Source organism: Macaca nemestrina, chromosome 4 (assembly GCF_043159975.1).
Source record: "Macaca nemestrina isolate mMacNem1 chromosome 4, mMacNem.hap1, whole genome shotgun sequence".
Classification (NCBI taxonomy): Eukaryota; Metazoa; Chordata; class Mammalia; order Primates; family Cercopithecidae; genus Macaca; species Macaca nemestrina.
The window spans coordinates 31101180-31114100 of NC_092128.1; the positions used below are offsets into that span (position 1 = coordinate 31101180).

General features: G+C 40.3%; 1 protein-coding gene across 1 annotated transcript in view; it reads right to left on the minus strand.

The window, feature by feature from the left end:
• The window catches only part of LOC105474726 (staphylococcal nuclease and tudor domain containing 1), a 439238-nt gene that overhangs the window by 203106 nt on the left and 223211 nt on the right, over nucleotides 1–12921 (minus strand). The gene's annotated exons all lie outside the window — the stretch shown is intronic.

Sequence of the window (12921 nt, forward strand, 5' to 3'; positions counted from 1 at the left end):
GAGCTGTGATCACACCACTACACTGCAGCTTGGGTAACAGAATGAGGCTCTATCTCAAAAAAGAAAGAAAAAAGCAAATCAAGATGGGGAACAAAGAAAGTAAAAAGTATAAAATCTGAGATGACCAGTTTTGGTGCAATACTCCACGGGAGCTACAAAAAATCTCAGGTTAGACTCTAATGCAAAGTAATGCTCAAATGCAACAAATCTTTTTTTTTTTTTTTTTTTTTTGCCAGAATAAGAATATTGCTCACACTTGGGAATGAGAGATGTCACTCTATGTGGCCTGCATCTACTAACTAGAGAAAGACGAATGGGAAATGATATGCAGACACCTAATGATATATATTTGAATGGTTCCTCCCCAATCTGGAAAGGGAACTTTGTTATGAACAATCAAACTGCAAAAACAAATTTTCAAAAATTAAGTATAATTAACTATAGCAAATACTGGAAAACAAGAGGCATGATATTATTGAGGGAGAATGGTGGTTATGTCTTTCTTTGTGTCTGTCATAATTATACCAAAGGCCCTACTCAAACCATCTGGTTTGCTGCCCTTTAGGGAGAGGCTATGGTAAGCAATAGGCTACCGTGCCATATGCTATGACTGAGTATTGTTTGAAAATGTGGTTAACTCCTAACACACCGGTCGTTCTTAGAAAGTCATACCGTGGGGATGCTGGGAGCTGAACCAACCAGTATCTGTGCATGTTTACGCAATTTAACGGCTCTATTCGTCAAAACCCAGCAGAATATGTTTTTTTTTTTTTTAAAAAGAAGAAAAAAATAAATGTGTTGGTAGAGCAAGGAGGAAAAGATGCGGTGGCTGATTATCTTCTCATTATATGCCCCTCTGATGTCTGTTTATCTACTGCCAGCACAGTATTAATATCTCCAAACTGCCACGGAATTAGTACTTCTCAAAATCCACTCCCACAAAGAGGCTGCTTTGCTGGTCACCCTGTCTCCTGAGTCACTGCATAAGCGTGCTGGCAAATGCTGTCATTATCACAGAGTTGTGTTTGGCAGCATGGCGAAGGCAACAGCCTCAAATCAGCAGATGTAGATGTTGATACATGGTGAGGATTTAACTAAGGTTGTCACCAACGGGCCCTAGCAGGGAACGAGAGAGGCTCTACCCATCAAAGAGCTAGTAAGAAGGCTGGGGAGTGGCATGGGGGACAACTCCGCTTTTGATAGTTTGAGATGTCCTGGCTGTTTTAAATGCCAAGAGAACAAAGAAATATTTGTTACTGCATTTTGAATTACTGAGCATTGACATTTTACAGTCAATACATGGGGTTTGGAGGAGAAAGTGGGAATGGCAGAGCAGGCAAGGAAAAATTCACAAAACAAGCTTTGATATAAAAAGAAAGACAACACAAATGTTTAATGATCCACCCTAGTTAATTCTGCTCAAATCAATTCACAGAATTACTGAGTACCTGCCTGGCCAGGAAAAACCAAGGGCACTTTCTCTACTTTTCCTTGTCCCTGCCCTCTTTATCCTATCAGCAAATGTCTACAAACCAGTTAAGACCTGCCATATGGAGTTCCTGAGGCCTTAGATTCCCAAATCACTCCACACCCTGCCCACTAACTTTCTTCTCTCTTTCCTTTAAAGCTCAGCATCTAAGCCATGTTCTCTTAGCTTCTTATCCCCTAATTATAGATTTCTCCTGGAGGAACAGTTGTGATGCTGGTGCTTAGTGGTAATGAGAGTAAAAATACATGAAATGATAACAACCATCATTACTGGGTATTTACTACGTGCCATGCATATAAGAATCACATGTGTTCTCTTCTTGGTGGGTTCCCCATGTGATACATCATCACAGTATATGGCAATTATTCATTCATTGTTTATCTTCCTTGGTGAGTGATACACTTTGTGAGGGCAGGGGCCATGCTTTTCTTGCTGTATATACCAGTTCCAAGCACAGTATTCTGCACAAAGTATAGGGTAGTCTGGCTTGGTGTGTCAGAGCCCCATAGGAAGGTAAGGATGATCACTCACACAAGGTATCAGAGTCCAAGCTGGGTACAAACATCTACATGGAAGGTGGCTCCATAGCCAGGCATTAAAGACTGAGTGTCCACTTGGGAGGGGTGACATCAGTGTTACAAGATTGGTTACACTAAGGAATATCAATCCTACCAGTGAAAGTACTAAGGATAAGCCAGGTTTCTCACTGTCAGAGTAGGTATTTACAAATACGGAAAGGAAGAAAACTAGAATGAACCCTGTAGTGGTGGATTGGGATTTTAGGTATTCGTGTGAACTCATGGTATGTTGGTTCAGGTTCTACAAGAAGCACGTGCCAAGAAGGATTAGATGTGCAAGAGATTAACTGGAGAAAACTCATCTCAAGGAAGGTGGGAAGGGAACCCCAGGAGGCCTGGGAAGAGCCATCAGACTGCAGTGCAGGTCAAACCCCTGTGCAGAAGGGAGAGAATGAAGGAAAGTTAGACAGGGAACATCTGAGCTATGGGCCTGTTCCAAAGAGTTTTGTCAAAGCTTGATAAGAAGTCAAAATTGTCCATCAGAGGAACCCTATGTCCCTCAGCAATAGGCCTGCCTTGGTATCTCTGTTGCGCTCCACTATTGGCTGGGAGCAGCTGGTGGGAAGCATAGCCTTGGCTGAAGTAGCAGTGATTGATTTCAAAGCACAGCAGCTGGGCTGTCAGTCTATTATGCTTCCTGCAGTTGGAGATCCAGGAGGCACATTTTCATGACTGCCACACATGGTTTTCAATAGATATAGATAGATTTAGAAATAAACATATAAAAATAAATATAGATGGAAATGTGGGCTCCTTAGATAAATGGCTAATTTCAGATCTGGGGAAGACAGTACAAGATAAGCCTGGAACATGTTGTACTAGAAAACAGGGAAGTGCTCAAAAAAAGACAGGAGACATGTCCAAAGGACACAGAAGTCCTGGCTCCTACTGGCCAAACTGGGAACAATTTGAGTGTCAAAGAACAGTAGTAGTGGGTTATAACTGTCTGAATAAAATGAGATTCCATGAATTCATTCTAATATAAACAAATAAATGAATAACTTGGGAGTTTAATGAGAGGTGAAAACTATATAGTTCAAAGTGTCTCCTCACAAAATATCTATTAATTACAAAGAGTAAAATAATACCTTTACAGTGGAGAAGCCTGGTAGACACCACCCAAATCAAATGATCAAGATTACCATCATCAATAAATGATGAATCAGTGCTTAACTTTATGGTCATGAAGAAACATCACACAAACCAAAATAACTGACCTGTCCTCTTCAAAAGTGTCAAGGCCATAATGGTCAAAGAAAGACTGAAGAACTATTCCAGACTAGAGTGACATGACCTCTAAATGCAACACCTGATTCTGAACTAGATCGTTTTCTTTAAGTATTCCATTAGAACAGTTGGCAAAATTTGAGTAGGTTTGTGGATTAGATGGTAGCAATGTGTTAATATCTGAGTTCTAATTTTTTTTGAGTATGCAGGAAAATGTCCTGCCTCACAGAAAATGCACAATAAATTATCTGAGGAGAGGTACAATAGATCGGCCAGTTGCTCTTAAATAGCTGAAAGGTATGCTCTTTGTACAGTTATGTGCAACTTTTCTATAGCTTAAGTGGTTTCAAAATTAACACAAACACACATTGTGAAGTAAACTGGAAAGTTTTAGACAATTATTAATTGTCAATATATTGTTACTTCCAATATTGGTAGAGGTAGGAAGGCAGGTAAAAATATAATCAAACAATTAAGGCCTACTACAATTGAAATTTTACCCCCTTGGATTCCTGTTCTCTTGTATGGGTATGGAACACATTTTCTCCATGTTGGCATAATAATGGACCCTACGGTTTTACTACTATCTTATAGTGGCTAAGTTTGAGCTTATATTACAACCTGCTTGCTGTGGAAATTAACCAGAGGGGAAGATGTCAACTGCTCGTCTATCTTTTGAGCAAGCCTGCCTGTGAGACCCATGTCACTTGTGTTTGTTTGTATCAGGAACCACCTGATCATGCCTAATGGAAACTGTTGACTTTCAATAGAACCCTAAACATCTCTTTTAGTTTGGAGAAGCATCTCAGTCCTAGCACTAATTCTCTTTGTGTTTCCAGCTGATATGGAGAGTGATGGCTTACTGTTAGACTTCCAAGGGCTGTTAGGTCCCTTTTTAGATGCCGATTGTGAATTATCCATTCAGGCCAGACATGTATAATTGGAGTAGAATTACTGATACACTCAAGAAAGCAGGATTTATAAATTTGTCTAAAGCAGCATAATGTCACGGCATACAATTTAATGTTCTCTTTTCTTACTGGGCAACTGATCAACTCAGTAGTGTCAGGTTCTGAGCCATCTTTAGCCAGGAGAAAATCTCCTGACCTTTCATTAGCAGCCCAAAGAAATGAATGAGACAGTCAAGTACATGGATCTAGGCTAATTCCACTTTCTCTCCCTCCCTTTCATTCTCTTTTTAAATTGAAGTCCCAGATAATTGAAAGGAGGAAGACAAAAGCTGGGAAAGCATGCAGAAAGTTATCGTCCTTGATTACATGCTGGGAAAACTTGGCTAGGAAAATAATGTTCCAGTGCTATATTTCCAAAATAATTAGATTTCTCTCCTCTTCTCTCCCCTCCCTTCCCCTCCCCTCCCCTCTCTTTTCTCCTCCATCCCTCACTCCCTTCCTTCCTTTTTGCCTTCCTCTCCTATGGGGCTCTGACACCCCAAGCCAGACTACCCCTCTGAGCACATATGCCTTTGATCTGCCTTAGTTGCTTTTTCTTTTTTAATATATGTAAAAGGGACAGGGTCATGCCCTGTCACTCAGGCTACAGTGCAGTGGTATGATCATAGTTACTACAGCCTCAAACTCCTGGGCTTAAGGGATCCTCCTACCCCAGCCTCCGAGTAGCTAGGACTACAGGCACATGCCACCATGCTTGGCTCATTTTTTAATTTTTACTGTAGAGACAGAGACTTGCTATATTGCCCAGGACGGTTGCGAACTCCTGGGCCCAAGTGATCCTCTCACCTTGGCCTCCCAAAGTGCTGAGATTACAGGCATGAGCCACTGCATCCAGCTTCTGCCCCAACTGCTTTAAGATGAATTGTTTTGGCTGTTGTGGTGGCTCACGCCTATAATCCCAATACTTTGGGAGGGCGAGGCAGGAGGATCTCTTGAGTCCACGAGATCAAGGCTGCAGTGAGCCGTGGTCACAACACTGCACTTCAGACTGGGTGACAGAGACTGTCTAAAAAAAAAAAAAAATTGTTTCCATTAGACACCAAACACCAACCACTGCTAACTTTCCATAGAGTCAAACCATGAAGAGGCAGGGAGAGCTGGTGAGATGTCTAGAAAGGGGACTTAAGACAATTGCATTTCTGTTGGAAAGAAGCTATCTTAGTCAAATAGGAAATTCCAGAAAGAGTCCCTCCCTGCGCTGTGGGAGACGGTGGGTAGCTGGGTGAGGGAGACAAAATTAGAGACCTCTCGGCATGTCAAAATGTCACCCTGTGGGGTATCACGTTCTGACCTCAACAGTATCACGAGAGTGGGTACAGGGAATAACACTATTATACCCACACACACACCCTCCCCTTCATTCTCCAGCTGAAAAGGATGCAGATAAGTCAGTGGCTCTGTTTCATAGATTTTTATCTAGCTCTTTGAAAATATTTTTCACTTAAAAACTATCTACATTTTGTCAGTCTCTGAGGCATCCATGGAGATCAGAAAAGCCGAATATTTTCCTTAAGGTAAACACATGTGGGCACATATTCAGAATAAAGTAAACCCATAAAGAAGTGAGCCTGCAATATATTTTAGTCACAGGTAAAGGAAAGAAACGAAATACAATTAATAGGGTAGTATATCCATAATACAGTAGTCCCTCCTTATTTGCAAGAAATATATGCTCCAAGACCCCTCCAAGTAAACGCCTGAAACTGCATATAGTACTGAACTCTGTATTTCTTTCCTATACATACATATCTATAATAAAGTTTAACCTACAATTTAGCACAGTAAGAGATTAACAACAATAGCTACTAATAAAATAGAACAATTATAACAATATGCAAGCATCCATAGCCAGTCGATCTAATTACTGAGATGGCTACTAAGAGACTAAGATGTGCGTAGTGTGTACAATCTGGATACAGTGGAGAAAGCGATGATTCATAGCCTAGGCTGGAAGGTGAGATATCTATCTCATCACTGAATGGGGCTCCTCAGAAAGGCACACAATTTAAAACTTATGAGTTGTTTATTTCTGGAATTTTCCATTTAATATTTTCAGACTGTGGTTCATCATAGGTAACTAAAATTGCAGGACTTCAAGGGGAACTACTACTTCATCGATAGTAGAAGCATATATTTCATGCAGATGCCTGCATGCATGCATACACATATATTTATTACATATTCTTTATGGTAACTTCAAGGCCCTATGATAAAATTTTATAAACTAAGCACGAAAGGCACCTCATGGCTTTTCATGTATCATAGATACATCAGGCATGTATCCTAGGCCTCTGTCACACATTAATGTCTTAATGCTGGAAAACTGCCCCTACTCCCTTTACACATGGACTATACTTCCCCCACAATTACAGGCATTCTCAGAAGAGCTAGGATGGAGGTTCGAAGGCGACAGAGTTCCGATCCTGATTCCTAACATACCACGTGGCTGATCTCACTTATTATCAGCTATGCAGGGGATGTTTTACCGTGGGGCTGATCTAGAAGGGAAGCTACAGGGTGCTGATATCTTTCTTTGCAACTAGGTTAGAAACGAGAAAGGAAAGTCACTACAGGATTCAATAACAGGGTAGAAAGCTCAGAAGACTGAAAAACTATTTTCTTCAGATTATTAGTTTCTTGGCTCATATATATGGAGGACGTGGGCTACCTATCCCAAAAGACAGTTAGCAAGTAGGAAAAATGCTCAATGGTGAACAGGCCCAAAGCAAGGCTCTCTTTAGATCTTCCCCACAAGTTCACACTAAGATATCTAACATCCATGTTCTTTCAAGCAGGAACCTGACCATTTCAGACTTGAGACAGATTTGGCTTTTGTAAGCTGACAAAAGAAATCTCTAAAGGGTAAGGGCAAAAATTATAGTTGAGAGAGATCTAGAGACAATGAGCAATGTGCAAATATCTTTCCTTAAGTTACTATTTTCCAACCAGGTCTCCAAGGAAAAAGTCATAGAAAGTAACAGGGAACTTCCAAAAGCTAGTGTGATGGCATCTTCAAGGAGTCCCCCCCATACTCTTCCCACCCAGTGTTTTTTATTCTCCAGTCTCCACTGGTTGAATTCCTGTGAATCTGGATCATCGATATTTTTGTCCCCATTTTTTTCTTCATATATAGCTAGGAGGCACTTCTCACATAACCAAGCTGCATCCGTAGACAGGAGATTCTGTTTTGGAAGCCTCGATAATTGGAAACATTTGAGGTGGCACACATGCTTTATAGATTTACTAAATCTCTCTCCCACCTTCTTCACTATTTTTCACTTCCCCCTTAAACTTATGTAGTTCTAAAAATGACTGAAATTGATTTTTTAAATCCGTTTACACTGATTAACAATTTAAAGCCCATTCTCTGTTTAACAAGTCCTGCCACCAAGAAAACCACCAGAGAATCAAAACAGTGGCTAGAGACTTTCCCAGAATTCATAATATAGTCTGAAAACAGAGGAAAATACAAATCCTTCGACATCCCTAGCCAGGCTTTGGTAACTAGTGTGGAGTGACGAGAAAACCAAGGGTTGTCAAGAGCTGCAGCGTCTTGGGGCAGGGCATCCTTACTCCAGGCTGTGAGAGCCAATTGTCTATACCATTTGACAACCCACCAGCACAGCTGTGGTTATATGGCGACATAAAGGCATGACCCCAAAAAATCAGACTCATGAATGAGCAGGTATGGATCTTACAGCAAATAAAGCAAAAAGAATACTCTCCTAAACAAATCTCTCTAACAAGTTTTAGTTCATATTTAAGGAGCATTCAGAGTATGTACAGGTCTGTGATTGTAAATACAACTGAGAGTTGAGAGCATTTTCTAGATACTGGAGATAAAAAAAATCAAGAACTCATGGGAACAATGACTGTGCATTAATGAATCCTAATCATTCTTCCTCATGAGAGGAGGAAGTGGAAAGAAAACAATGAAGATTGATATATGGACTTAGTCGTATTTTAAGAACTCAAAAGGATGCATGGTTAGAATGAAACCAAAGGACACCCATAAACAACATTAGTAGAGATGCTTCATGAAAGAAACAAGGGAGGTAGGGAAGGGGACAGAGAAGGAGAGAAAGGGGAGAAAAAAGTCATTCCATAAAATGAAGATATGACTGTTTTGTAGACAAATACACCCTTGAATCCCTATAGCACATACCCACTCAAAGTTCATTATTAATAAGCAGCTTACATTTGAGCCCTGACAAACACCTCTCCAGCTTCAGAGGCCACATCTCACTGAGTACCAATAGCTCCCTTCAGTTTGGGAAGAAAAGAAATAAAACCAAAGATATCTGGGGTTTTAAAAGTGGGTAATTGGCTGGTGAGCGGTAGCTCATGCCTGTAATCCTAGCACTTTGGGAAGCGCAGGTGGGCTGATCGCTTGAGCTCAGGAGTTCGAGACCAGCCTGAGCAATATGGCAAAACCTCATCTCTTATAAATAAATAAATAAGAAGGGTGATAAAGAAATGTCACTTCATAATCTCCCAGCCAGAAGAGCTACTGGTCTGCTCCAAGGTATCTCTGAGAAATAGCAGGCCCATTACCTAATTTCCACTCATTCCCTTCCTACCTAAGTGAGCACCTACCTGAGATCTCCGGAAAGAACAACGAATGGGCAGAGGAAGATAAGATAGAAATATACATGGGAGCAGTAGAATTCAACAACCCACTTTATAAAGCTGGCAAGTAGAGAATACAGTGTTAAAAATATGGGTCAAAGCAATTTAGAAAAAGAGAAGGAAGAAGGCATAACATCAAACAGTTTTATCAAATAGTTATGCTTAGTAAATAGACAATTTTATTCTGCCCCCAGGATTTCTGCAGTACTGTAATCTTATTGCCACCTCTTATTTGATAGTTTCATTTATTCAGCAATATCATGGTTATGGCTTTATAAGACAAGTAAAACTGGTATTTGACTCCGCTATGCCAGCTCCTCTCTGAATACCACTGCACTTCCATGTCAGCAAAATATCTAGGGAAGTCAGGACATGATGAATGTTGGCTGAAGTATGTAGGGCATATTAAATATAAGTGGCAATAAAACAATGTCCATCTTCAAATATCTAATGTTTTCCCTGATCTTCAATCAGAACAGTAAGAGAAGAAAAACAAGAAAAAAAAAAAAAAACCTGTTTAATAGAAAGAAACTGCATAGACTTGTCTGAATCTCTCTAAATGACAGAATATGGGGTAATGTCCCCAAAGTGACACTCCTGCTATACAACAAACATACTTCTTTCCCAGAAGGAAACAAATAGATCCTTCAAAAACAGTAAGATTAGACCAATCAAATACTGGATTAAGCTTGAAGAAAGTAAACTACATGCACTTCCAATCCAACTAAACTGGTCCACTCACTGCTAAATATGCCATGCATTCACATTTTCAACTATCTGCAGGACATGTGAATTTGTATGATTCATCATTGTGTAAAACTCAGCATTTCAAAAATAAAACTCACTTCCCTAGATAAAAGCGTTTTTGAATCTTACCAAATCAGCTCCTCCTCCCAACAGCCCTATCTGGAGGACCATCATACTCTCAGCACCTAGGCCTGACATCTCTCTCATTCCTGTATAAAATCTCTGAACTCAAACCTACAGTGTTTCTCCCATGAACATTTTCTTTTTTATTCTCTCTCTCTACACCAGTTGAGACTCCTACTGCCTCTCACATGGACTATTACAGCCTCCCCTACCTGGTCTCCTGGCGATGCTGACCAATTCCAAATACTGTCAGCTGAATCTTCTTAAAGGATTAGGTTGGCAAGTAATCCTCATCCTTAAACACACCACAACCACCACAGAAAACTTTTTAAGAAATTTTCTAATACGAAGACAATCATTAGCATCATATCTGAATGATGACAATGAAGGGGGAAGGAGTACAGGACAAAGAGAAGAAGGCAGGATGGAGGGCTGGGAGACAGAGAGGGGCAAAGGGGAGCAGGAAAAGGAAATGGGTAGGGGAGGGGAGGAAGACTAAAGTTTACCAAGCACTAGTCTAAATGCTGTACATTTATTAACTCATTTGATCTTCACAAAATTCCGATGAGATAGGGACTATTATTATTCCCTATTTTACAAATGAGAAAACCTGAAGCACAGAAAGGTTACAAAGCTTGTAAGTGAAAAAGAACCAAGAAGGAGGCACACACAGGCTGGAGGTAGAAACATGGTGTTTCCGTGATAAAAAGGACATTGCCAATGACCTTGTCCAACCTACAATCTGAAAACATCTGATGACACAACTCTCATCCATTTTCACTCAAAATAATATTTCAGACTTAATGAATATCTACAGGATGTCCACCACGGAACAGGCATTTAAACACACATTAACCTAATCATTCTAGTAATACAGAATACAGAGGCAGTATATATTGCTTCCAAAGAAGAGAAAAACATTGCAGCCTTGCCACACGTAATCATTTTGTAAGTGGCAGAGTCATGATTAGAAGCCAGGTTTTCTGATTTCAAATCCAGTTTTCTTTTGACTCAACAGTGCCACAATTACAGGGCAACAGATTATGAAAGGTATTCTACAACCTACCCTCATATACCTCTGACCTTATTCCGTTCAATCCCTTCCAACTTTCTGCTTTAGCCTGAACAGGCTATCCTTAGCCACCAGCCAAACCTGGCATTCTCCCCATGCCAGTGCCTGTAGCTGCACCACTCATCTGGCACTCAGCTTTTACTGCTGTATATTATCTATTTTGGGTACATATTTTGTCTTCCCAACTAGATCATATTCCCTGCAGATCCAAGAAGAGCAAAACACTTAGTAGGCACTCAATAAATATTTATTGGCTAGCTGATTGATTTTACTCAATGAGTTCCTAGGAGGTTCTGTGGGCTGCTGGATGAAAACAAAGTAATAACTGACTGAGTCATAGAATTTTTGAGCAAAAAGACTCCATAGAGATAAACTAATCCAAATGCCTTCATACCCAGATGAAGACAGACCCAGAGAGAAACCAAGGAAATTTTTAAATGAGTTGTTGTCTAAAAGAAAAACAGAGTGACATCAGCACAATGGGCATCTAAGAGCCTTGATTTTTAGCCTGTTTCCCTTTATTATACTGCTGTGCTTTTATAATTCTATAAAATAGAAATAAGTATACTGTGCACATGAATTATCTAGGTTGCCCTTCATACATTAAAAATTTATTAGCATATTAAAAATAATCTATCCACATACTGTAAATTTGAACACTCTAGTACTAATATGTTAGCTAAATTATATATTAAACATTTAATTACAATAATTTGCAGGCCTTCTGGGGATTCAGATGATTTTTTTGAGGGGTATGGGAGAAATGATGCGAAAATGTCTGATGACCTCTTCTTTTCTCTCAAGATACATTCCAATGTAATGTAGAAATGTTTATTGTAGATCTAGGTATGTTTCCTTCATTCCTTATTTTTTTTTCTGCTCCTCTATCCTTTGAGAAACACAATTTCACAAGAAAGATCAGTATGGGGAGTGTGAATAGAGGTATCAAAAAACAACCTCAGCTTCTCTCAGTCAGTGACAGCGGGACTAGGCATTAAGAGTTTGTGTAGTCACTCAGGGGACTTTTCTCTACTCCACCACTGTCCTAGACTCTGGACTCAAGTCAGTAACCTCAAAGGGTCCTGATACAAAAAATGATTATAGTCACTTCAAACTTTTGTGCATAATATGGTCTTTCAATATGTGTTTGAAAGCCAACTTTCACATGTTAAACAATGGATGTAACAGTCAACTGTCATCTCTCTTTTAACATATCACACTGTTGTACTCTTAATTGGATGCAATGCTAAGCTGTACACCACAGAAGATGAAAATCATCAGATGACTACCCTGTCCCTGTCCCTGGCAGGTGGGGCAGAGAGACACGTGACAGAGGCTCGGCCTATTAAATGTTTCTGCGTGGAGACTAATACAACAAAGAGGGAACAGTCAGAATTCATTTATAGCGGTGTCCTGCCCCTGTGACACCATAAGAGAGGGTGTCCTTGCCAGACTGCTCCTAACTAAAGACAACAATTCTGCAACTGGCTTCTTGGCCCTTTGCAGCAGACCTGTTCCCCATCTCTTTTCCAAGCCTGATGCTCCAGTGAGTTATATCAGCTCTTCATAATGTCCCATACATCTTCCTTTTGTTTAGAATAGTCAGAGTTGTTGCTGTTTCTTGCAACCAGAAGGATCTTAGCAGTACATTACGAGGTTTGATTTCAAGAGTTAAATAAGAAAAAGTACAGCGGGGTGTGGTGGCATGTGCCTGTAGTCCCAGCTACTTGGGAAGCTGAGGTGGGAAGAACATTTGAGTCTAGGGGTTCAAGGAAGCAATGTGTTATAATCATGCCTAAGAATGGCCACTGCACTCCAGTCTGGGCAACATAGCCTGTCTCTAAAACAAAACAAAACAAAACAAAACAAAAATAAATGGTCCCTAAGCATGAGTTGCACAGGTCATGCCTTCTTCTAAACTAGGAAACACGGGAGCCCAGGCCCAGGATGAGAGGTAGGTGACACAGGCTTCAGGAAGTCTTGAATGCCCAGGTAAGGACACACAACAGGATTTTCTTTTCCTGGGCTTGCTGTGTATTACCCAATTCCCATTCCAGCTGCAGTGTCTAAGGCAGATGGTTGGGC